Below are 23,431 nucleotides of genomic sequence, written 5' to 3' on the forward strand. Positions count from 1 at the left end.
TGACCTCAGCCCATCGCTCCAGCCTATCCAGATCCTCCTGCAGAGCCTTCCTTCCCTCGAGCAGATCGACACACGCACCTAACTTGGTGTCATCTGCAAACTTACTGAGGGTGCACTCGATCCCCTCATCCAGGTCATCGATAAAGATATTAAAGAGGACCGGCCCCAGCACTGAGCCCTGGGGGACTCCACTAGTAACCGGCCTCCAACTGGATTTGGCTCCATTCACCACAACTCTTTGGGCCCGGCCATCCAGCCAGTTTTTAACCCAACAAAGCGTACGCCAGTCCAAGCCACGAGCAGCCAGTTTCTTGAGGAGAATGTTGTGGGAAACGGTGTCAAAAACCTTACTGAGGTCAAGGTAGATCATATCCACAGCCTTCCCCTCATCCACCAAGCACGTCACTTGGTCATAGAAAGAGATCAGGTTCGTCAAGCAGGACCTACCTTTCATAAACCCATGCTGACTGGGCCTGATCGCCTGGTTGCCCTGCGAGTGCTGCATGATGACACTCAAGATAATCTGCTCCATGAGCTTCCCTGGCACTGAGGTCAAACTGACAGGCCTATAGTTCCCCGGGTCTACCCTCCGGCCCTTCTTGTAGATGGGCGTCACGTTTGCTAGCCGCCTGTTGACTGGGACCTCCCCCGATAGCCAGGACTGCCGATAAATGATGGAAAGCGGCTTGGCCAGCTCCTCCGCCAGTTCGCTCAGTATCCTCGGGTGGATCCCATCCGGCCCCATCGACTTGCGCACATCCAAGTGTTGTAGCAGGTCACCAACCATTTCCTCATGGATAGCGAGGGCCACATCCTGCTCCCCATCCCCTTCCACCAGCTCAGGGTAGCAGGTATCCAGAGAACAACCGGTCTTGCCGCTAAAGACTGAGGCAAAGAAGGCATTGAGCACCTCAGCCTTTTCCTCATCTTTTGTAACTAAGTTTCCCCCCGCATCCAGTAAAGGATGGAGATTCTCCTTAGTCCTCCTTTTTGTGTTGATGTATTTGTAAAAATACATGATACATGATACATGATACAAATACGTGATGTATTTGTAAAAATTTTGTAAAAACGTTTTTATATGTAACGTAAAAACGTTATTTATATGTAACTGGATTTGCTGTCAAATGAGGAAGAAAGCAAGAGTGCTATTATGCAGCAGAAAATCAGGACCTCTTAAGAACTTAACATGTAAATTAGCACCATGAGTGCCTCAGTTATTATTTCTGCTGTATTTCATTTTATAGCAAGACATAAAAATACATGAGTAAAGTGAAGGGTGATAATCATAGAATCAGCACAGATAAAGCTGAAATAACATGCTGGAGTTTGTCTAACTTACCAGAGTGATTGAGACAGCAGCTTACAAACACCATCCCCCTACCTTCCTATTCCACCCCCACACCACCCCCACCAAAACATAAGGAAGAAAAAAAAAAAAGAAAAAAATCCCAAGCAATTGAATTTATAGGAGCTAAATTAGGAATAGTCACACAAGAGAAAGAGAAAGGAACAGCACAAATTAACTAAAGAGATCTGTTCCTGGGTGCTAGGAATCAGCCTGCCCAGGGATTGATGACAAATCCCTTCACTTCTCTGAGACACACTTCCATGCCTGCACGCCTTGCAAAGCACTTTGAGACTTGAAGAAAGAAAGCAGGCAGCTGCACCGAGTGGACTTTTATGGACTGCCACATTGGGTCAGGCCAATAGGTCATTTAGTCCAGTATCCTGATCCTCACTGCAGCAAAATAAGAATATAAGAAGCAAGACAAAAGTTGAGAGATTTTGCTTTGGGTATTTGCTCCTGACTCCCAGCAACTAGTGGTTTAGCGATGGGGTTTGCTACTAAATCTGTCATTTCTTAGTATTCCAAATTCAAATCTTCAGCTCATGGATATGTCTGCTTTGTAGTAATTTTTTATTACAGGTGAACAGAATTGTATAAAACATAATGCTTATTTTAATGCTTATTTTAATTTTTCTTTACAAGGCATTGCCAGTAATGCACACTTGGAAATAACTCCTAGTAAACAGAATTGTATAAAACATAATGCTTATCTTATTTTTTCTTAACAAGGCATCGCCAGTCATGCACACTTGGAAATAACTCCCAGGCAAAGCCAAAACCCGCACCGTGGTGATGTGAAAGAGAGGAGGTGATCATCTCAGTCACTTTAAACTGCTCATTAATGCAAACAAGCACTACCTCAGCCTGCTTAGCCTAACCCTTCTGGGAGGTAAATCCATCTTCCTCTGCTTACGTGAGCCCTTTCAGGGACAAATGGCCCCTTTGTGCAACCTCGCTGTTCCAGGGGCTTGTCAACTTCTTTACCTTGGGTAGCGTCTTGCTCCGTATTTACTTCCATTCACCTCAGTGGGATTACTTGGAAAGCAACCAGTGCTGATATAGACATTTTAATCTAGCCAAAACAAGAGAGTGCTGTGGAAGTCGACAGTGTGGAGAGGAAATATTAATGTTAGCAGTGTTTATTAGTTTTTTTTCCTTAAAATTAGTACATATTTCTTTAACAGATAGAAAACATTTCATATCTTGTCACCCACATTTACTTCTTTAAAGCAATTACAGTATTGTTTAGACAGGTATTTGCTTGTTTTCACTGATAATGTTAACTTGCCAGACAAGCAGAAAGTCAGATATTTACATTTTGCCAGGGGCCATTCATTTAGATCTTCTGCCAGTCATGCAGAAATAAGCTGCTAGGCATTTAAGCAAGGGAATGCAAAAGAAAACTCAAGCACTCAAAGCAGTGCTCTTCTGCTTCAGAGTCTGGATTCACTGAATGCAATGAAAGGATTTCAAAGCAGCATCCCATGAAGGAACAGAAATAAACAACAGTGCTTAGAAGACAGCACTGTCTATTCATGCATTTTGTTAGTAAAACAGATTATCCACAAATATTAGTAATCCAGAAATATATTACATATTTATTATTAATTATTCACTGTTTACAATTCAGATTTCTTTTCAATAGGTTGTTCCACATACAGGAAACTTACAGATTCAGTCTGTTGTAACTGCATCTTTTTCAGGACAGAATGAAAGCCTAAAATATACAGAAAAGAAAGTATTAGAGGGAAAAAGATAAAGCATGGAACTTGATCAGCTTTTAATTTCCCTGTACAGGTAAACCATCTTCTAGTTAAACCTGTTGAACTTGTTTCTTCCTCTTTAGAAAGTGTAAATTGGGTAAAATAATTACATATTTTTAAAAACTTTCTTCTTGAAATTTCTATTTCCTTCTTCACATAGATACACTTTTTTTTTTCTTGATATAAAGCAAACGGTGAAAAATAGGTTAAAATTTTACCATAAGTCACTACATAAAATCTGAGGTGCCTTTGTGCTTCCCCAAAGTCTGTAGTGAGTTTGCTTAGCTATTCCTCTCTGCTTTGTGAAAGAGGGCTCCTGCCTAGAAACATCAGCGCTCTTCATGCTTGTTGGCTCCAGTTACACTGGAGATAAGCTTTATCTCCAGAACTTAACAGGATGGCTGTAACAGAAAAAAACAATGCTGCCAGCCCACAGGACCTGAGCTGGGGAGACACAAAACTCCAGAACTTTTTTCCTGCTCTCCTAAAATGCTTGAAAGGTAACACAGCCCCAACCAACCCTGTCCATTTGTACACCGTCCTGCTGTACACTGCTGTTCCATTCTCCCCTGAGAGCTACCAAATGCCTCCTGGGCACTTCAGTAACACATGGGAGAGGAGCTGGCTTCTCAAAAAGACTCACTTTCTACAAGTTCAGTGAAAGAAGGCCAGGAGAGGAAACATTTTTTTTCCTGCTTTCTTGCTAATTGGCAAGTTAATAAGCTTATTTTTTTTCATAGACATTAAATAATCCATATGACAAGAGACATTTTGGAAACCAGACTTCATTACTTCTGCCACTTGTAGCATTGTTTAACATGCACAGTCGTCAGTACAAGCTGGAATGAAAGAATCAGCAGATTTTGCTACTCATGTCACCGCAGGACAGCAGTAGTGCCATCACAGAAATGGGATGGGAACGAGTAAGTGTGGGCCAGCATGCACACACAAAGCATGCCATAGAAGTAGAAACTGTGTGGTTGGGAAATACAAAGGAGACTGTGGGGAAAAAAAAAAAAAAGGTTCGTTAATTAGTCAAAAAAGTATTGCCCACACAGCTTGTTCTCTTTGTTTGTGAGCCGTGGTGGGGCTCTGATGGAACAGTACAGGCAATTGTGTGATGTCCATGCTCCACAGAAGGGTGGCTGGGGCAACAGTAAAGCAGTCTGGAGAAGAAAAACCAGAGGTAAAGCTGGTTTGTGAAGATGTATAACCAATTAGTGCACCAGCAGTGGTGGCTGGTGACCAGGTGAGTTTGAAAGAGAAGTACAAGTGCTCAGTGAGAAAAGACTCTGAAAGAGCTGGCAATAGTGGTTGTGGTGGCAGTGCTGACACGTGCAGGTATGGACCATTGTATGGCTCACGTCCTGCTGAATGCAGTGCTCCAAGACACCTTCCTCCACTCTGCTGGTTGAACCACTGCATCGTTAGCTTCTGCATGTCAAACCCATTTCCGCCCCCCCCCCCCCCCCCTTTTTTTTTTCTCCCTCATCTGCTGGATGATAGGAATCCACTCAAACACACCTGAACAAAGCCAAAAAAGCTTCTAAGGATTGCAAAATGGTTGGCTGTGAAACAGCCACCCACGTGCTTTACGGTAATGGCCTCTGCCTTCATCACTTTTGTGTGCAAAAGGTCCAGTACCCAAGAAGCAGCACAGCACAGGCAGCTGAATAGATGAATGACTAAAGCAAGTGGGGAATTTGGGCAGATGGCAGTTACTAGATGTGCTTGGGACATGCTGGTATCAGCTTGGGTAGATTCCCATTTGCATCATTTCTACTCATTAGATCTTGAAAGGCTTTTTCTTTCCCCCCATGTATTCAAAAACAGCAGGGAGGAATGTCATGGAAAAAAAAATAAATAAATAAAGTGTCGTGCCTTTGCAAGAATATACTTGGGATGATTTAACTCACAGTGTTTCTCAGGACCAAACTAGTGTAGGTTTTGCTACCAACTACTCTCCTGCTCCCTTAAATAATCCTTGCTCTGAGGAGGTTTCTGCTCCCCCTGAGACGGAAAATTTGCTCTTTGCATTTCAATGAAAGGCATTCAGGCTCCTCTCCCCGCCCCCAGGCCATTTCCTGTTGCAAGCCCTCAGACTTTCATTTTCTTTTTGACCCAGCTACATTTGCATTTCACTGAGGCTTCTCAAGCATCTTCTTTCTCAGCATGGGAGGGAGAGGAGGCCGGGGAATACTTTGGGGGATTCTTTGGGGAAGGCACTGGGGCGCACATCTGGCTGCTGGAGCCAGGATCACATCCCTTGCAGCCCGACTCTTTTCAGTAGATCTTCTCCACGCAGCCTGCTGCACGCATGTGTGCAAGTTGTCACACAGCAAGATGTAAATCCCAATCGGCAGCCTTAGTTCTTAGTTCTTACACTTATATACCACCCTTCTGCATGCAGTGGATAAACAGATTTGCTATTCCTTGTTCAGCTCAAAGGTGTATTGGCTTCCAGAAGTAAACTAAAAAAAAAAAAAAAAGCTTCTGCTCTTGGGCATAGTAGGGTTTAGAGAGTGGGGATTCTGCTGGTAGCTGGGAGGAAAAAAAAAGGATCTGGTCTGGTATAAGGGGCAGGACTTCTGCTGTTTATTGAGGGATGTACAAGGTACTGGGTATCAGGAGAACCAGAGAGGTAGCCAGCCAAGACTGGTCCTCTGGCTGTAGTAACACCATTCTGCAAAATCTGTGTCTTTCCTTGGAGCATGTGAATTCCAGTGGCTCTGCATGTCATGACGGAGACATTGGAAAATTTCTGATAGCTTGCAAATACAAGTCATTGGTGGACACAATTTTCCACTCATTAACTTCATGTTCAGTAAGTGTGCCTCTATGACAGATGTACAAACTAAATGTAAATGATGTTTTGTTATTTGAGCATTTTAATTAGAAAGTTGATTTTTCAGACATCTATACCTCACAAGGAAATACTGCTTGAGTTTTTGCATTATGTTCAAAATGAGTTCTTCTGTATCTTAATGCAACTGAAATGAAAGAGCTAATAGTGAGAGTGTTTTTTTTTTTTTTTTTTTTTTTTTTAATTAGTTGTTCATCTCTGTGGCTCTGTTCCCGACCAGAAAGCCAGATGGCCTGGAGAGACTGGTAAATAAAATAGTATTTTATCTTTAAATCAGCCTCAATCCTACTTTGGTTGCAAATGGCTGAATACAGTTATTTACTATCCCAAAACCATGGCTAGCTTTCTCTGTAAGAATAGGTGGCCCCTGCCCATGTTACCACCCTAGAGCTCAGTGTTCAGCTGTCAGGGGCTTGTCCTGATTTGTACAATGTTCAGAGTTGATAAGCTGACATATGAAAGTAGAATAAAATCCAAGTAGCAAGAGACAGAATTAATCCCACCACTCAGAAACATCACATCACATATGTTTCACTTTTGTAGTGATAAAGGCCTAGAAAAATAAATTTAAAGTGATTTCTGCAATGAGCCTTAGGGGCAGACTATTGCATAGTGAGATGGCTGTACTGCACAGGGATGCACAGCATATATGTAGATCGTTGACAGCCCTGGATAAAATGTCTTAATAAAAGTATTTATCAAGGTCTGGGTGGTGGGCACTGTGCTTCAAGAAAAAGCAAGTTGTTCCAGGAATGGGAGAAATACTAAGTTTCACATCTAACGCCTCTGTCATTTGTAGATTCTCTGAGGTCTAGTACAGGGTTAGCTAACCAGCCTTTCCGTCACTCGGGGAGTTGCACGGTCTTTCTCCTCTACCCAGTCCCTGTCTCATAAAACTTCTGGGAACCCCATCTCTCTGTCTGTTGCCAGGTTTTGTTGAAGCTAGTCAAGCAGTTCAGCATTTGTAGAAGGAAGAGGAAGGAGAAGATTGACAGGGTGGGAATAGACAGCATGATCCTCCTTAGCCTTCCTTTCCTGAGGAAGCAAGCTGAAAAGCCCCATCAGTGGGATTACAGTTGGACACTCCAGTTAGCATTTTAGGGTTTATTTTCGAGTACTCTGTTGTTTTTGCTATGATGCTTGTAATAACATTGTCAAACCAAACCAAACCAAACCAAAGCAACCAACCAAACAAACAAAAAACAGAACAAAAGAAATCACCCCACTGGTTTAAAACCGAAGCAATCTAAGCTTTTTATAATATGTCTGACTGCAATGTGCTGGCATTGCTAAGGGATTAGTAATTTATATTTGTCCCTTAATGATTTTATCTTTACTCCCTTTGATTTTGATGTTAGTGTGCCAATTCCAGGTAGATGGTTGACCGTGACAAGTGTAAGAATAATTGGGAGGATCAACACTATAGTGACCCAACTTGCATCACAGCATCAACAGATAATACCTTCTGAGTAACCCACTTAGCATCCTTGGGAATTATAGACTTGGCTTAAGTTAGGGGAGCTGATTGTAGACACCAGCTGAGTAACACGCTGGTTGCACTCTGTGACTGGGGGAATGAGTGAAAACCTATTTCTCTGGCAGGTGTGGGCTGAGATAATGGCAAAGCTTTAACTTTGGGCGCAGGCAGTGCTAAGGAAACTGTAGATCTAGGACGCTCATCTGTCTGCCTGTGAGGCATATGGGCTTTGGTCTGTGGGGTGATGCCACATTTGAACAGCTCCACAAACCATTGGGGCTCCCACAGGGGCCTGCCTACGCCTGTGATCTCACAAAGCGGTTTATGGGTCAGGGCCAGAACACCTCATGGTGTGAGTGGTCACACCATCAGCCATAGGACCCCTGTCTTTTGCAGAGGGGAAAGAGAATGGGGTTGAGAGCCAGCTTTCTCCAGATCGGGAGACTATAAACAAGGCAGTGCAAAGTGAGCACCAGAGATGCAATCACACATGGTACTGAACGGAAAATCCCGCAGTCAGGTGGTAGCTGTGGGGCCTATTTTCATGGTGGTGAGCACTTGCGTGGGCATTTGTGCTGGCTGGCAGGACTGACCCACTTCGGAGCCTTTGTGATCTGCCTGTGGGCTTTCCCATGCTTGTGCAACAGTGCAGAGACCCTTCTCTGAAATGGCAGAAGGATCTGGCGCTGTAAATCATGTTATTGCAGCTGGGCTGCTGTTCAGCATTCCTCATTAGACAATGTAGAAGACACTGGAGGCACCATCTGCACCCTGTTTACATTTGGGCACAGCGTCTGACTCAGTGCTTTTCATTGCTGTTGCTGTACACTCTGCGAGAAATGTCCTCTGATTTCACAGCAGAGAGGGGTTTTCATATTCTAGCCTTTTGGATTTGTGTTTCACTGAAAATGAGTTTTTTTTTGTTGTTGTTGTTAGATTTAACACTGTGAGGGAAGGGAGGAAAGAAAAAACAGAGACAGAAAGAAAACAGAAAGAGTGATTGGTTCTGTTAGTAGGTAAAATATTTTCTGTGCCTGCAGGTAGGGTGGGCTTTGCTCTATTTAGCTCAGCCGGGCTGAATTTAAGGACTCCAGCTTCCCCAGCATTACCAGGGGCAGCAGGATGTGCTGAAGGGGCGGCAGCAGGATATGCTGAAGGGGCTGCAGCATGTAAAGCACAGGATACAGGGCTCTACCTTCAAGGGGAGCCTTGTTTCCCTGGCTGCACTGCCAAATTACAGATGCTAAATAGCAGCTTCTCCTCTTACAGAGGTCCTCTCCCAAGAGGGAATTAGTTTCCACAGCTTGGAAAAAAAAAAAAAAAAAAGGCACCAAACTGCTTAATGGCCTCATTGTCCTCCTCAGGCTCTGAAAAAAGGCACTCCGTGGCTGAAAAAAGATGTGGTAGAAATCCCATAGAAAAGATTTATCTTCGGCAGCTTCCACTTGAGCTTTGTGAATGTGAGTTCTGGCTGGAAAAGTCTGCAAATCACGAGTTGGCTGAACCTTGGGCTGCTCATTCTCCCACATGTTTTCGTGCTCTGGTACTATGCTCAATCAAAGCATTGCAGCGTCTTTTGTAAGATGCCTGGGAAGTTCTTCTCTCACCCTCCGATAGCTAGGATCTGGGCTAAGAAAGGGCAGCACCGTTATCTGGGAACAAAAGCAGGCTGTTCTGAGAGGCAGAAGCAGTGCTTGCATTTTGCAAGATTGTCTGAGAAATGTAATGTTTCTGTGCTGAGGTGCACACACCAGGCAAGCAAAATGGAAAAACGCAGACATCTGTTTGTAATGGAAACATTACCTCTCACAACAGAGGTGTATAAAGTTTAGAAATCCGTAACTTTTTAGGGAGAAGATTAGGGAAAGCACGACTTGTGTTTACCATGCTATTGTTATATCCTCTTTCATGTCAATAACCTGAACATTACATTGAACATGTAATTAACTGAGTGAAAGTCCAATTTTAGTGATAATTGGGATGTATACGTTAAATAGGAAAAGAGCCTCGTTTATGCTAACATGCTTCTTTTTTCTTGGTAAAGAATTAGTTTAGCACTTCAATGTGTTTCCTATTCGTGCATTATAAAGGCTGTAAGCACAGATGGTACAAAAAGGAATTGTAGGAGATCATGAATGGTTCTTATTCTTTACTGAAAACACTCAATTTACATTGTTACTTCAGGAAAGAACTGCATGTTAGAGCATGGTGCAAAGTGCTAGCATTTTTTTCCATCTGTTTTTAATCTTTTTGGAGTCTTTTAACCTTTCAGGTTCCAAAAGCAAAGACCTTTTTATTCTTTAGCCTTAAAAAAGTCTTGTATTTCTATAGCCTTCATTTAAGATTTTATTCTGTCATTGTTGTTCACACCACGTAGCACCTTACACCAAGACCTTGACAAATGACCATGGAAATCCTGTATTTTGATTTCAGTGGGTTTTGGACTATATTCTTGGAATATTTGCACACTGGGCATACAGTGCAGAATTAGGTTTCTATCACAGGAACACATTAGCATACTATTTCTATTTTCTAATTGGGAAGATTATTTATAAAAGTTAATGTGGGCAATGTGCTGTGATGTAATGGTTCAAGGACCCAAGTGGAAAGTAAACAATAAAAACAGTCCTTGCCTATAGCATAACTATTTCCACACCTCCTCCTGCTGAAGATTCTTAGCATTTGTGTTTGTAGTGTATTTTGATTCCCATTGCCATAAATTTCTAATTGTGCCATTATAAATTGGTTATCTGTATAATGACCATTTATTTTACTCTCCTTTAAAGCTATCTTCTTAGCAAATGTTCCTGAAAATTCTGCTTCTGATCATAAGTATTTGATAGAGGATGAAGTTTATTTTGGTTATAGACTACACAGAACCTTTACTCAAAGTGCAGGCAGTGAAGTGCAGACTAAGTTATTGCTCTGGTGATTTTAATAGTCAGTGTTTTTTGGTGGAACTACTAGAAATTCTCTGAACTGGGAGACAATCCACGGGAACCTCCTGCTTAAAGTCCCACAGAAGATATTAGCAACATTTGCTGACATCTATATAGTGCTGTGTCACTTTGAACAGTTTATATGCTATTAGAGAGTGATAAACATGCCCCTGTGTTTAACTTGGTGTTCCTGGAAAACTTCCTGCTTCCTTTGCAAGCTGCAAAATGTCCCAACTGTTATTGGGGATCTTTGTGCCTTAGTTAAGACTAAATGTGTTTTTAGCTTCTATGTACTAAGACAAGAAAACAGCAAGAAAGGAAATTTTAAATAGCTGGTAAAAGTTTTGGATTCCAGAGTAAGGATGCAGGTTTTTGAAGAGCACCAGGAAGTAGAGACACTTCAGTGTAACTGGTTGTTTTGTCACAGATCCTGCTTGTCTACTTGTGCTCCTGTGAGCCAGACAGCCCCCAACCCAGACCCCAGCAGCACAGCCCCCGGGTGCTGGGATTGGTTTTCTGTGGATGCTGTGGCATCACGGCTGATTTTGCCAGCCTATGGCCATCGCATTGCAATTTCAATTCCAGGGTGGGATAGCCCCGGTCAGAAATGCTTTCAGCCCACAGCCCTGTGCAGTCTCTCACTCTCTGCTCCTGGGGGGTCAGCATCTCCAGGCAGGAATCTGCATCATCTCTTGCCCCTGTGACACCTCTCCTGTCTATCCTCAATTAACAGCAAGTGTGCTGCTTTCTGGGCCAGCATCCTTAACTCTTTCTTTGGTGTGATCTACACACCTTAACAGAGGCAGGCAGAGGCAATGGCAATGAACATAAAACCACATGCCTACCTATTTTTCAGCCACCACATATGAACATATGAACTTGATTTGGAAGGAGAAGAAGCAGTAATTAAAGGGATAGATAAGAACTGTGAAGGTGAAGAGCCCCAGGTGTCCTTTATTCTGTTGGACAATATCTCCCATTACTGCAGGGAGGAAGTTTTATGTTTTGTTTGTAATTTAGGATGGGTTTTGTGTATTATTCATAAACTAGAATTTAAATCATACTGTGTGCACATGTGGCACAATGTGGATTTTAAAGAAAATAAAGAGAGTTCTATCTCATATAAGCTGTCTGATGCCACACAAAGACAATTCAATCATTGTTTGTGACCTGTATTAATGCCTGTTAACCCCAGCTCTTTTGTACAATACTGGTGGTGAAGCTCCCTTTCCTGCTTTTTGAAGCAAAACGGGTATTAACAGAGCAATAGGGAGCACACCAGAGAATGAAGCCTTTACAAAAACAGACTGCGTTTTTCTATCAATGCACCAAACAGGAATCCAATGTCTTTCTGTGTGTCCTCCTGCAAAGGTTAGAAGGAGGGGAAACAGGCTGTTTATCAAAATCTCATGTATCTGCCAACAGTGGATTGTTTTGCCCTTCAGAAGTAGATCATTAAAGCACTGCTAAACAGGGGCCTGTTTAATAACCTTAACCACCCATGAAGTATGAGAGACATTATCTTCACCAAGATGCATAAATGCACCCTTCGCACAACCTCAAACTGTCTTTGCAGGTAAGGGAGGCCTTGGAAAGACATAAACTTGCTAATGATTCCCTCCTTAAACAAAAATATGTACCAGTCGCATGGCTTTGTTTATTCAATGGTTGAATATTAGCTCAACTATAGATAGGAAGTAATCACTGTCTAGACCAGCAATCCTTGGTCCAAACTCTTGTCCTCCTTGAATCTTCCCACTACCACAATCTACCACAAAATCTGGTGAGCATTTCGCGCTACCATCTCCCTGGCTAGCATCAAGGAAAGAAACCACGGGAAGGTTTGTGGGTTGTCACCTGGAGCTGCTCCTATGTGGGGAGACTGCTGGGTGTAGGTTGGGAGAGAGATGATCTGGTACATTGAGGGGATTCTTCCAACAGAAAAAATGTACATTATTTTTTGATAGCTTATTCTGTAGGACTTCAAATCCTAGGGTCTGTAACATGGCATGGGTTGAAGAGCAGATGTCTAGTGCCTGACTAGGTTTATTTTCCACTGCTTGAAGGGTTATGCCCTTTCCCGCCTCTTCCCTTACTCCCAGTTTCCTAACAGATAAAACAGCAACAGGCTAATTTAGTTTTAAGTACATGAAGGATGATGAAAGGAGAGAGCTGAACACTCCAGAAAAGGCTTTTTTTCTTATTGCTTATTTGTCTTTAGTCACTAATTACTAACTATTTTACACTTAAGGGCTTCCCAGTCACATGGACATTTTGCATTCTTTGCATTCTTTAAAACAGTACTTTCTGCTGTCATTAGCATTTTTATTCTCCTTGAGTGTCTGCCTTCTGCATCCACATCAACAGCCTAGGTAGCTCATAGATAACTTAAAAAAAAAAAAAAAAAAGCCTCTGAAAAGCCCTCCTTTGGTTTCCTTTAATACTTTCTGTTCTTCCTTAAATTGTACTGGTACTATTTTATTAAGACCTGAATTAGAAATAAAGGAGTCAGAGCAGCTCGCTAACATGACACAGCTGCTGCCATTTACTTCAAACAGACTTGGGCTGGCCTTTGGCCTCTCTCTGAGGGAAGGGGAGGAGAGGGGGTACCCCTTCTTGTCTCTTGGTTCTGTTGCTTTTATTTACTGCAGATTTACTACCACTGGCTGCCTCATTTCAATTGTGCATTCGTGGCTGTGCACACTAATCACTCTTGACTTTGCCTTTCACTTCACAGTACTCAGACAAGATGCCATAGATTACACTGACTGTTTTGGACCCTAGCAGCAGCAAATCCTTCATTCGGGGGCCACCAAGCGCTGGAGTTACACCTCCAAAACTTCAGGATAACCACATCTGGTGGGCAACAGTCTGGGCTCTCCTTAAGAACTGAAGCTGTGGCATCCATGTTTCGGGCTGCTGTGAAGCCAGAGACATGACCGACCAGTGCTAACTGAAGACCGTCATTTCCCCTGCCTGAAATGAGTACCAAATGAGTCATTCATTTAAAATTTCCTTTCTTGCAGATTTTGCTTTCATGTTGATGCCGATCTCAGAAGTATGATCAGTTCCTGTCCTGGCCTCTGTTTCACCCACAGTTAGATCACCTGGTAATATTTGTGTAATTCTCTGAAAACTATGTTCCATAATTTCTCCACTTTGTATTCCACTAGTTTTTATCTTTTAATTTTCATCATTTTTGCCCACCACTGTCCTAATGACACTCATAATTTAAAGTTTTTCAGAATAATTATAGTGTTGGGACGGAAGGAAGTGTTGTTCCCGTTACTGCTTTTGCTACTGGCAAATACTGTGACCTTGTCCTTGGAAACTTGTTTTTGTGTTTCCTCCTCCAGGTCTTGAGGGTATCATTTGCAAGGAAGTCACTCTGTAGTGCCTCTCAAAGTGAATCCAGCCTTGGCTTTCTGCCAGGGTGCTGTGAGTTTTTTTATCAGCACTTTGCAAGCAGTATCAGGAGAAGTGTCGACTGCATTTCTGCAGCTGCTGGCTGGTGTGGGGATGCCTTCATCTCCTGTCATGAACTGCTGGAGTGGGGCAGTTGCAAGCTTTGTGCTTCTGACTCAGTGAGAACTGTTTTGGATGTTGTTGAACATTGTCGCTTTTGCAGGAATTTTAGAAGCACTCAGCAAAGCATTTTTCTTTCCATAAACTACTTTAGCTCTAGCTATGAGCTATGAAATCAACTCCAGGAAAGATGTGCTTCAAGAGTTGTTATCAAAATATCAGCTCAGCAGTGTCCATGCCAGTAAAGCGAAATGAGGCAATGTATGTATAGATATATAATTCCAATGGTACTACTCAAAGTGGGTGAGCAGACATAATATAAAACTGCCTTACATTTGGAAGATGTAAAGAAGACAGAAGCATACCCTGCCAAGCACCACTTCACAGGTGTGACTACAAGGACGGACTGAGTGGCATCTTTAAGAAAAACAGATTTAGCAGGGACGTGCATGAAGTTCACACACTAAGCTGGAGGACACAGATTCCCTTATGTTGGCCCCAGCTTGTCCCACCCAAGTTATGGTTTGTTCCTTGGAAGAAGTTTCTCTCTCCATTGCCTGTGTTCCTAATAGGGCACCTCAAGTTTGGGGACAAAAATCTGTGTCTTTCTGTGCCTAACAACTACCTCTCTTCTAATCCTTGATGTACCGTGAGCTTTCTGTAATGTCCTGCTTCCAGCAAGGTGCTTTTAATTCTTCTTAGGGAGCAGTAGCCACTTTTAGCTCTTCTGAATAACTTTCTCCAGTAGTTTTTTTCTTTTTGGCTGGTTTGTGACAGTTTGTGACTCGTGAGCTATTGCTATCGAGTTTGTTATCAAAGGCTCTGTTCTCATGCTTCTAATGGTATTTGTGATGGAAAATAGATGCTTAGCCTTCCTGTTTTGCTGGTATCCCAAGGCTGATGAAATCTGACAGCAGGTGTCTAGATATCACCAGAGCAGAGGTCTCCAATCTTTTCCGTTTTTTCCCCATGGCACAGACTGCATTTATAAGCTCAAGCTTTTGGTGAACTGCTTTTAGGAGCTGAGATCTCATTTATTAACTGGCTCAGATCCATTCAATGAAAATAAAGGACATGCTAAGCTCTGCAGAGCAATGATTATTCACCTCCATAACCAACAAATGATTAGTTGTGTTTGGAGTGAAATCAAAGACAATGTGTATACAGCTTTTTCCTTACATAAAAAATAGTCTCCAGGTACTCCAAGACAAAGATGTCAACTTTTGTAATTTTACCATGAGTTTCAGAATATAAATAAAAATATGTATACATACATTTTTTCTTAAAGTCCGTGGCACCTAAGATTGACTGACTGTATAAGAAAATAACATCTTCTAACTTAGCTTAAGGAAAGATAACAATCCAACTGTTCTTTAAAGAAACTAAGCTGAAGGGTGAATAGTTTCAATGGTCATATGGGTCAATGTTTAAAATTGAGGGGCAAAGATTTGTGAAGATTTTTTCATGGCAGAATGAGAATGGAGCATCCCACCCAAACTTTAATCCTGGGAAGAAATAGTGGAAGTAGTTGCCACTCCTGTAAGGGAGCTGTTGCTTTAGCTCCCATTTGCCCCACATGTCCCTTAGGCTGGCAGAAACACCTTGCACTGTGCACCTTGCAGCAGTTCTTTCCTGCTTGCCAAACTGGAAACTACATCTTCCTCATGTGCAGGCATGACATAATGAAAAGAAAATGCTACAGAAGTATATTTTTGGTCCTCAAGGAGCTCTTGTGTACACAGTAGGGGATTTCCAGCTCTGCCTCTTGGGTCTTTGGGTATCTTTAGCTTGTTGAGTAAATTCAGCTCTGCCTGGATTTGTGGATAAGATGGGAAATGAGGGAGGGTAATCATGCAGGAGAAGAGTCGCAGGCTGCAGGAGGAGTATGACAAGCTAGATAGCGAGAAATGTGGTTAAAGACAAGACTGTGACATTTTCAGAAACATGTTCCAAATCCCCCTGCCCCTCATTAGCAACCTCTGCTTTCATCCAGGGCTCTCAGCCGTCCTGCAAACTTTTGTCTTCCAAAAGCCAGTATAAGAGTTAAAATTCCTCTGTAGGTTGTGGAATATGAAGATGCCAAATATTTTTCCAGTGAAATTTTAAGATAAAATACTTGCATGTGTGTTGGTGCAGACACCAGACTCTTGCCTCCTTCCATATCCAGTTTGTGTTCAAGTAAGCATTCAAGGAGACTGGTCTGTGTCCTTCTCTCCATACTCTATCCCTCTAAAATTCCAGAGACACAGCATGATTTGAATTTCTTTCAAACTCTCTGAACACAAACTTGTGCTTACTACTTTAAAAATATTGGTAAATTTATTGCTGACATTTGCAACAACCTCAAAGCAGTTAACATAGAAACTTTCCTGCCACGGGTGTAGGAGGCTTCAGTTTAAATTAAAACCCTGCTTTTCTTATATATGGTCCATTGCAAAACAGTTCAGACTTTCCAAATTGTAAAGTATTCATGGTAATTAGCCAATTTATGAAGCAGAATTATGTTTCTTTGTCTTCTTATTTGGCATGTTCTAACCCACTAAAGTAGAACTGGCCTGTTATGAAACCATTCTACTAAACAGTGAAGAGCTTTGCATAATTACATAAAAAGAGTGTTTTGTGAAATTTGAAGAGTTTACTTCCCCCACACATCACTATATATGTATTTCCTTTTAAATTACTAAATGTTTATACACTTACAACAATTTAAAGAGTACAGAGAGAAGTGTATATACAGGAATGTGGCATATTGACTCATTTCGCGGTTTACTCCACTGCAGACACACAGACCCCATGAATTTTATCATCATTTTATCACACAAAGAAAGTCTAATTCTGATTCAGAGTTTGCCAGCTACCCTATGAGGCACAGTCCTGATTTCTGTCATTAGGCCCACACAGGGGAGGGGTGAGCCAGTTGGCTGGGCACTCAAAGTAAGGCCAAGAGCAGCAAGTTTGCTTACTTGAAGAGCCTTGATGTGGATTTGGGTGGACTTTGTGCCTACTTTAAGAGCTCATTTGTGGGGCTGAAGAAAAGGAAGAGAGGCTCTCAGTGCTGGAATAGCCTGAAGAGCTCTTTCTGATTAATAATTCTGATGCAATATGTGGTAATTTTTAAAAGGATGCTGCTGTTCTCAGGGGACTACTCAACAAGACACAATGACATTTTCATTCAAAACTTAAAAAAACTTAATTTTGCATCTGCTTAAAAAAAGAAAAAAAAAAAAAAAAAAGCTCAGACTAAGAGTGAGAAAGCAGATTTTTTAAATCCTCCCAGAAAGCGTCAAGCACAAGAAAAACTTAACACCAGAACTGCTCTGCCCAGCTGTGGCTCAAACAGCAGACAGTATTCAGCAGCTGCAAGCTATCTCCTTTTGAGGAAAAAACACCAAAAGATGACACATATTTCTCATTTCTCTAGTTCAGTTCATTTATAGAGACTGTACAGGAAAGTGCTTTTTGCCTTGGGTGCAGGAGAAACTGGGCAGAAATATACCATTTTCCCCCTCAGTTTTGAACTTTAAGTCTCCCAGGGTCATCCAGCAAGTGTCTGCCTAGTATTTTTGCTGTCTCCTGTGGCATTTCTGTTGTTTTCCCTCTGCTGTTCAAATACCATCCATCTGCTTATATCTTCCTTCACCCTGGATGGGTAATGTTTTACGGTCCCCAGCTTCAATGCAAGATGCTGAACTCACTGAATAGCATCCAGGGAAACACATCTTTCCCCTTTCCCCATTCTCCTGTTGTAGCTGGCCTCAGCAGTAGTTATTTGCAGTGATGCCAGCCAAACCTTGGAAAATGGTTAAGACCACAGAGTGACATGCCTTGCACTGCCTGATGCTGTCTCAGTTGATTCCTTCAGCTTTCCAACTAACCTGCACCCATCAGTTGCCTCCTGTAGGAGATAACAAGCTGCCTGGGCTTCTTTGCTCTGCCATCGGTTGGTTCCTGATGCAACAGGGTCCTATAGGAGCCTATAGGTTCTCTGGGCACACCTGAAAATAACAGCGGGGATGTTTAAGATCTGCTCAGGGCCAGGTGAGCCATCAGAACGGCTGATGGTTCAGCTGGAAGGTTGCTATTTCATTTAGACAGCTGCAGCTACGTATGGCCTATTATCACCGATAAGGCCTGAGTGCTCAAATATGTGTCATGTTGCTACTATTGGAGCATGTCCCTTATAGAGCTGGCTGCTCTCAGATACAATAAGCGACTATTGCTGTGTCATTAGACAGATATTGCCACTTCCAGAGGCAAGCTGTTGTGTAGGCCCACGCTGGTGCCCATGGGTTACACTTTCAGCTGAGTATCTTCAAGTGCTTTACAAACAGAGATTACTTGTGCCTCACAGCACCTCTTGAAGCACCTAATATTACCAATGGCTAGATAAGCAATGACACAAACAGGAAAAAAAAATCAGCTGGTGCTCTTAGCTGTAGCTGCCCAACTCAGAGTAGGGAAAGTCTGTTTTCCCTGCTGTGCTGAATTTGTTTGGACTGGGGCTGCTCACTACATCCATGGTATACCCAAACCAAGGTACCACAAATGAGCAGCACTTTCAGCAAGAGCTAGGGATCTCACCTTGTTCAACCTAAACCTGACCATCCACTGAAAAAAAAGAGCCCAAAGCTGCTGATTCTCAGGCCCTCACTCAGCTCCCAAGCTCCACCAAACTTGTGGATTGTGCCTGGATGTGATGTTCTCCTAGCTCCATGAGGGTGCTGAGACATCTGTTACAATTTATTTCTGTAGCAACAAAGCTAGGGCAATTTCCAGCAAACAAGCAAAAGGGGGGAATAAATCTCTTGTTTAAACTTTTAGGATGACTGTCAAAAGAGAATAAAATATATGTAACAGTTACATCCTTTTACAGGAAAATTGGTGTTAAGATTTCAGTTGACAGAAAGGTAATGGGTCATTTCAGGTGAGAAAGATAATGGGCTGTAAATTTGTTCAGAAACTGGTATGAACAATGAGGTGAGTGAACAGAAGATTATTTCTGTACTTACAAGGAGATCTATGTGTAAATCAAATTTGGACAGTCTTCTCATGATATTTGCAGCAGGACCTGATGCTTCCATCTACCTGGGCTCCAGCAGGGTCACTATCCATTGATACCATTTGATATTTGGGTTAGTGTCTGGAAGAGCTATGTTTAGAGGAGGTTTTGTGGGCCTGGATGGAGCAGGAAAACCCACTCCCCAGGGAGGACGACCTCACCCATGGTCATGCTTGAGGCTCCTCTCCCTTCAGCATCCTCCTCTCCATGCCCCATCAGGTAGTCCCCTTCCTCCTACAGCTATGCACGCATTGCAAGAAGGGTTCAGCAACCCTCTCGAGCAACACCCTTTCCCTAGAAAGGCTGGGACCAGTTTGACCTCACCCAGCCCCTAGATGCTCATAGCTTACAACAGTGCCTGGAGATGTCCTGCTGTGTGCTGGAGAGTGGAGGGGTGTTTCAGATAAGCACTTTGCAGCCCTATCACCTCTGTAGCCAACACAAGAAAAAAACAATCATTAGTTGAGACTGCTGCAAACCGACTTAAATGGTGGTTATTTTGGAAGAAGGCGTAAAGCTTTGCAATACAATATTCAGATGAGGGTTTGGCAAAGCACTGTTCTCACTGTCACAATCCATCCATCTCCCAGGTGGCAAGGTCTTTACCTACTGAAAAGATAGATAAATGCAGATTTTTTTCTCTGCTTACTCATTCTGCATTTTGGGAAAAAACACCACAGAAGATAACATAGTATTTCTAAACTGCTTTGGGTTGGCCTGTGTTCAGTCCCCTTTTCCTCAGTCCTTTGCACAATCAGGTAACAAACTGTTCTTGTGAACATGGGGAATAGCTCTGCTTGGTCTGAATGCCATAATCACAAATGGATCAGGGCATTCTCAGCAAATTTAGCTGCTCAAGCCTGAGGAGAGCACATGCTTTATAACAATTCAGTCACCCATGTGTAGAAAGAAAACAAAATTCATTACTCACATGGCTGATTGCACAGCATAAATAGCAAAGGGCAAATGTAAAAAAAATGCTGAAGTATATATACCATGGGTATGGTACTATCAGCACAGAAATCCTTACAAAGTTAGTTAGCTTACAAACAGCGTTAGGGACAAAAGGTTTGGATTAATTGCTGCTACAATTAGCTGCATCAGACAAATACAACATTTATCATAATGTACTGCAGGAGTCAAAAAAAAAAAAAAAAGCCAGGCCTTTCAAATTGATGGACATATTTTACAAGCAGCAAAGATCTTGATCCCTTATGGATCTTCTGTTCAGCAGTATACAACTGATACGCAATATTTGCAAAAAACACCCAAGAGGCAGAAAATGTACAGTAGTGGAATAAGCAGTTTTCAGAAGAGGTTTCTAGTTCTATTTTTTTTTCTGGCTTTGTACTCTTTTCTGCATCCTCAGCTGCATAGGAATTACTCAGAAACAACAACGTGAAAACGCTCTCTGAATGCTTCAACTTATCATGTAATATACCGAAGGGAAAGAGCAGCAGTAATTCAATCCTGTATTTTAAATAGCAAACAGCAAGCAATCATTTTGCCTAGAACAATCCCAAAAAACAACATCTGCATGGCAAAAATATACAGCTGACATGAAAGTCAGGTTACTGTCTTGTAGTTATAAAATGACAGAGAAGGAAGAGAAAAGGGAATCCACTTAGAATGAAGCCATTGCCAATACGCAAGGGAGTAAAGATTATTACAGAACCTTCTTTATTTTTTTTTTCCTTTTGAATTATTTAAATACACAAGACAGCCCAGCTCTCATTTTGAAGAGGCAGTTTCTAATCTCAGAGTGACTCCCTCCCACTGCAGAGGAAAGAAAACAAAACTAACAAATGCACAGATAAATCTTATTGAGAGTCAAACCAGGGGAGACAAGAAAACAAGTAGCTTTAGCAAAACTGCACTTTTTTCAGACTTCTTAGTGACTTCAAATACCGGGAGATGATAACACTATCAAGAAGATTAAAAACTAAGTGTCCTGCTGGGTTGCTATACCCTGACTTAGAGCATTTTCCCAGCTCATATACTAATTATTCCATAACCTTACTGAAAAAACCTCCCCAAACATATTTTCCTTAAAAGCAAAACCTGAGCTCTGCTACTCTCCTCTTATATCAAGCTTGTGCATCCTCCAAGATAACTCAGCTGTCTGCAGCCCTGCAAGACTGCTGTTTAAATATGGGTGCCATCTCTTTAAAAATAAAACATTCCCACATAGCAGGTTGCTAGAAAAAAGGCAAGGGTATAAATGTCTGATCATACGCACTTCACCTTATTGGTCTGTGCTATAGTTAGAAAGGAAGTTAGAGGGTTTTAGAAATGTTAGCTCTTAAAAATAGCATGAAGAGGAGGCTTGAACACTGTTTTTCAGCACAGCACTGTCAAGAGCTTGAAGCATGAATGTGGCAAGGACTGCCTGAACACAAACTCCAAACCTTTCTTCTCAGATCTCACTTATTGTCTATCTCTGTATACTCTTTTCACTGTTGAAAAGGTTTATTTTCCTTCTTCTAAATAATAATAATAATAATAATAATAATAATAATAATAAAACAATTTCCAAAGTGTTTCCACATCAGGTGCACAAATGAAGAAGCAGGAAAACAAAAACACAGGGGAAGGAATGCCCTTCTGTGCTGTGCAGTCAGCCTCTGGGATGCTGCTTTTTGGTACTGCAACATTTAAACAAGGTCAGGATGCAAAAGGAGGTTGAAATGCACTTGACATACATGGATGATGGTATTTAACATGCATGACATGGGATAAAGGTTTATGAGAAATACATGCTATTATTCATAAGAACAAGTCTTTTTCTGACTGCCTCAGATTATTAAGAAATTGATTGATGTTTATCTTCAAAGTAACTATTTTTTGTACTTCTGAGATGTTTGGCAATGATGGCTATCAGAGCACGCTTTCAGGAAAATCAGTTTTCAAACTGTTCAGTGGATCAGAATCTGGCTGTGCACATATGTATGTGGGTGTGTTAACAACAATGTAAGCAAGCAAAGGAAGGAGGTTTTGTTGGTTTATTCATTTTTTAAAAAGTCAGTACTTTCACTGACTCTTTTTACTGGTTTGCATATTGAAAAAGTCTGGAAGTTGCAAATGCCGTAAGACATCTAATCTTCCCTTAGTGTTCTCAGGTGGACCAGGGTTTTAAAAAACCGGAAAGACAATTCATTTGTAGGAAAGGTCCCCTAGGAATACAGCCAGGGCAGGAAAAGCTAATGGAGATGTATACAGACAACTGGCCACAGAGTACCTTCATATTCTGCCTCTCAAGACAATTGTCAGATGTTCAGTGCTGAGCTCAAGGGTTTTAAAGTACCTTTTATTCCTAGCCAGGCATCTGAGGATGGCATGATGCCAATTCATGAACAAGTTTTTCATCTGATGCCAATTTCTCCCATGGTGCTAGTCCATAATCACACATTTTTCCCAAAAGGGTTACTCAGACTGTTGAGGAACTTCAGGAAGAGAGTGAAGCATGTGTGAAAGGAAAGGATAAAACAAACAAACAAGCAACAACAACAAAGGAAAACAAAGGAAAACAAAGGAAAGGAAAGGAAAGGAAAGGAAAGGAAAGGAAAGGAAAGGAAAGGAAAGGAAAGGAAAGGAAAGGAAAGGAAAGGAAAGGAAAGGAAAGGAAAGGAAAGGAAAGGAAAGGAAAGGAAAGGAAAGGAAAGGAAAGGAAAGGAAAGGAAAGGAAAGGAAAGGAAAGGAAAGGAAAGGAAAGGAAAGGAAAGGAAAGGAAAGGAAAGGAAAGGAAAGGAAAGGAAAGGAAAGGAAAGGAAAGGAAAGGAAAGGAAAGGAAAGGAAAGGAAAGGAAAGGAAACAACAACAACAGAGTACTGCACTTACAGAACAAGTTTGCACTAACATTTTCATTCCTCTTGAATAGTGTATTCAGAGCTTGGAAGTATTCAATGCACAAACGAGGAATATGAATCAATAAGGGGAATCAATCCCCTGAGTACGATGGGAGACCTTTTGTATAATTTAATGCTGACACCGAAAATTACTCTGTGGAGCACCATTTTATACATGAGGCCTGCAGTGTTACTCTCTCTTTTTAAATTATTTTTGGGAAAAAAAGAAAAAAAAGGAATAGTTTTCAAGCACAAAGGCTTCAACAATTGCAGGGATAAATGTGTGTTAAAAACTATCCCTTTGGCGTTTGCGTGCTTTATATAATTGGCAGCGTAGTTACTTGGAACACAGGCGGACATTGTGGTCATATGAATGTGCATGGGGAAAAGATGTAAAGCAGTTCCTAAAAGTAAATCTTAATTTACAATTGCTAATAGTAAAATATTCACTTCCACTGCTTGGTATTCATGGGAGATGAGTGGCAGCTGGTGTTACAAGGAATGTTTTCCCTCTTTGAATTACTGGCTTTGCCCAAGGAGGCTAAGAATAACAAAAGCAAGTGAGAAATAATAAACAAGCAATGCTAAGTTTCCTTGCTTTATACAGCT

The 23,431-nt window shown here is 41.7% G+C and overlaps 1 long non-coding RNA gene across 1 annotated transcript; it reads left to right on the top strand.

Annotated features, from left to right (window-relative positions):
* The first annotated feature begins 11,975 nt into the window (after positions 1 to 11,975).
* LOC308193070 lies at positions 11,976 to 22,801 on the top strand. The gene is made up of 3 exons (XR_013949355.1): positions 11,976 to 13,252; positions 13,420 to 13,503; positions 13,750 to 22,801. It is a non-coding gene; the product is annotated as an uncharacterized lncRNA (long non-coding RNA).
* The last annotated feature ends 630 nt before the right edge of the window (positions 22,802 to 23,431 follow it).

Source organism: Anser brachyrhynchus (genome assembly GCF_964034855.1).
Source record: "Anser brachyrhynchus genome assembly, chromosome: 1".
In the NCBI taxonomy this organism is placed as follows: domain Eukaryota; kingdom Metazoa; phylum Chordata; class Aves; order Anseriformes; family Anatidae; genus Anser; species Anser brachyrhynchus.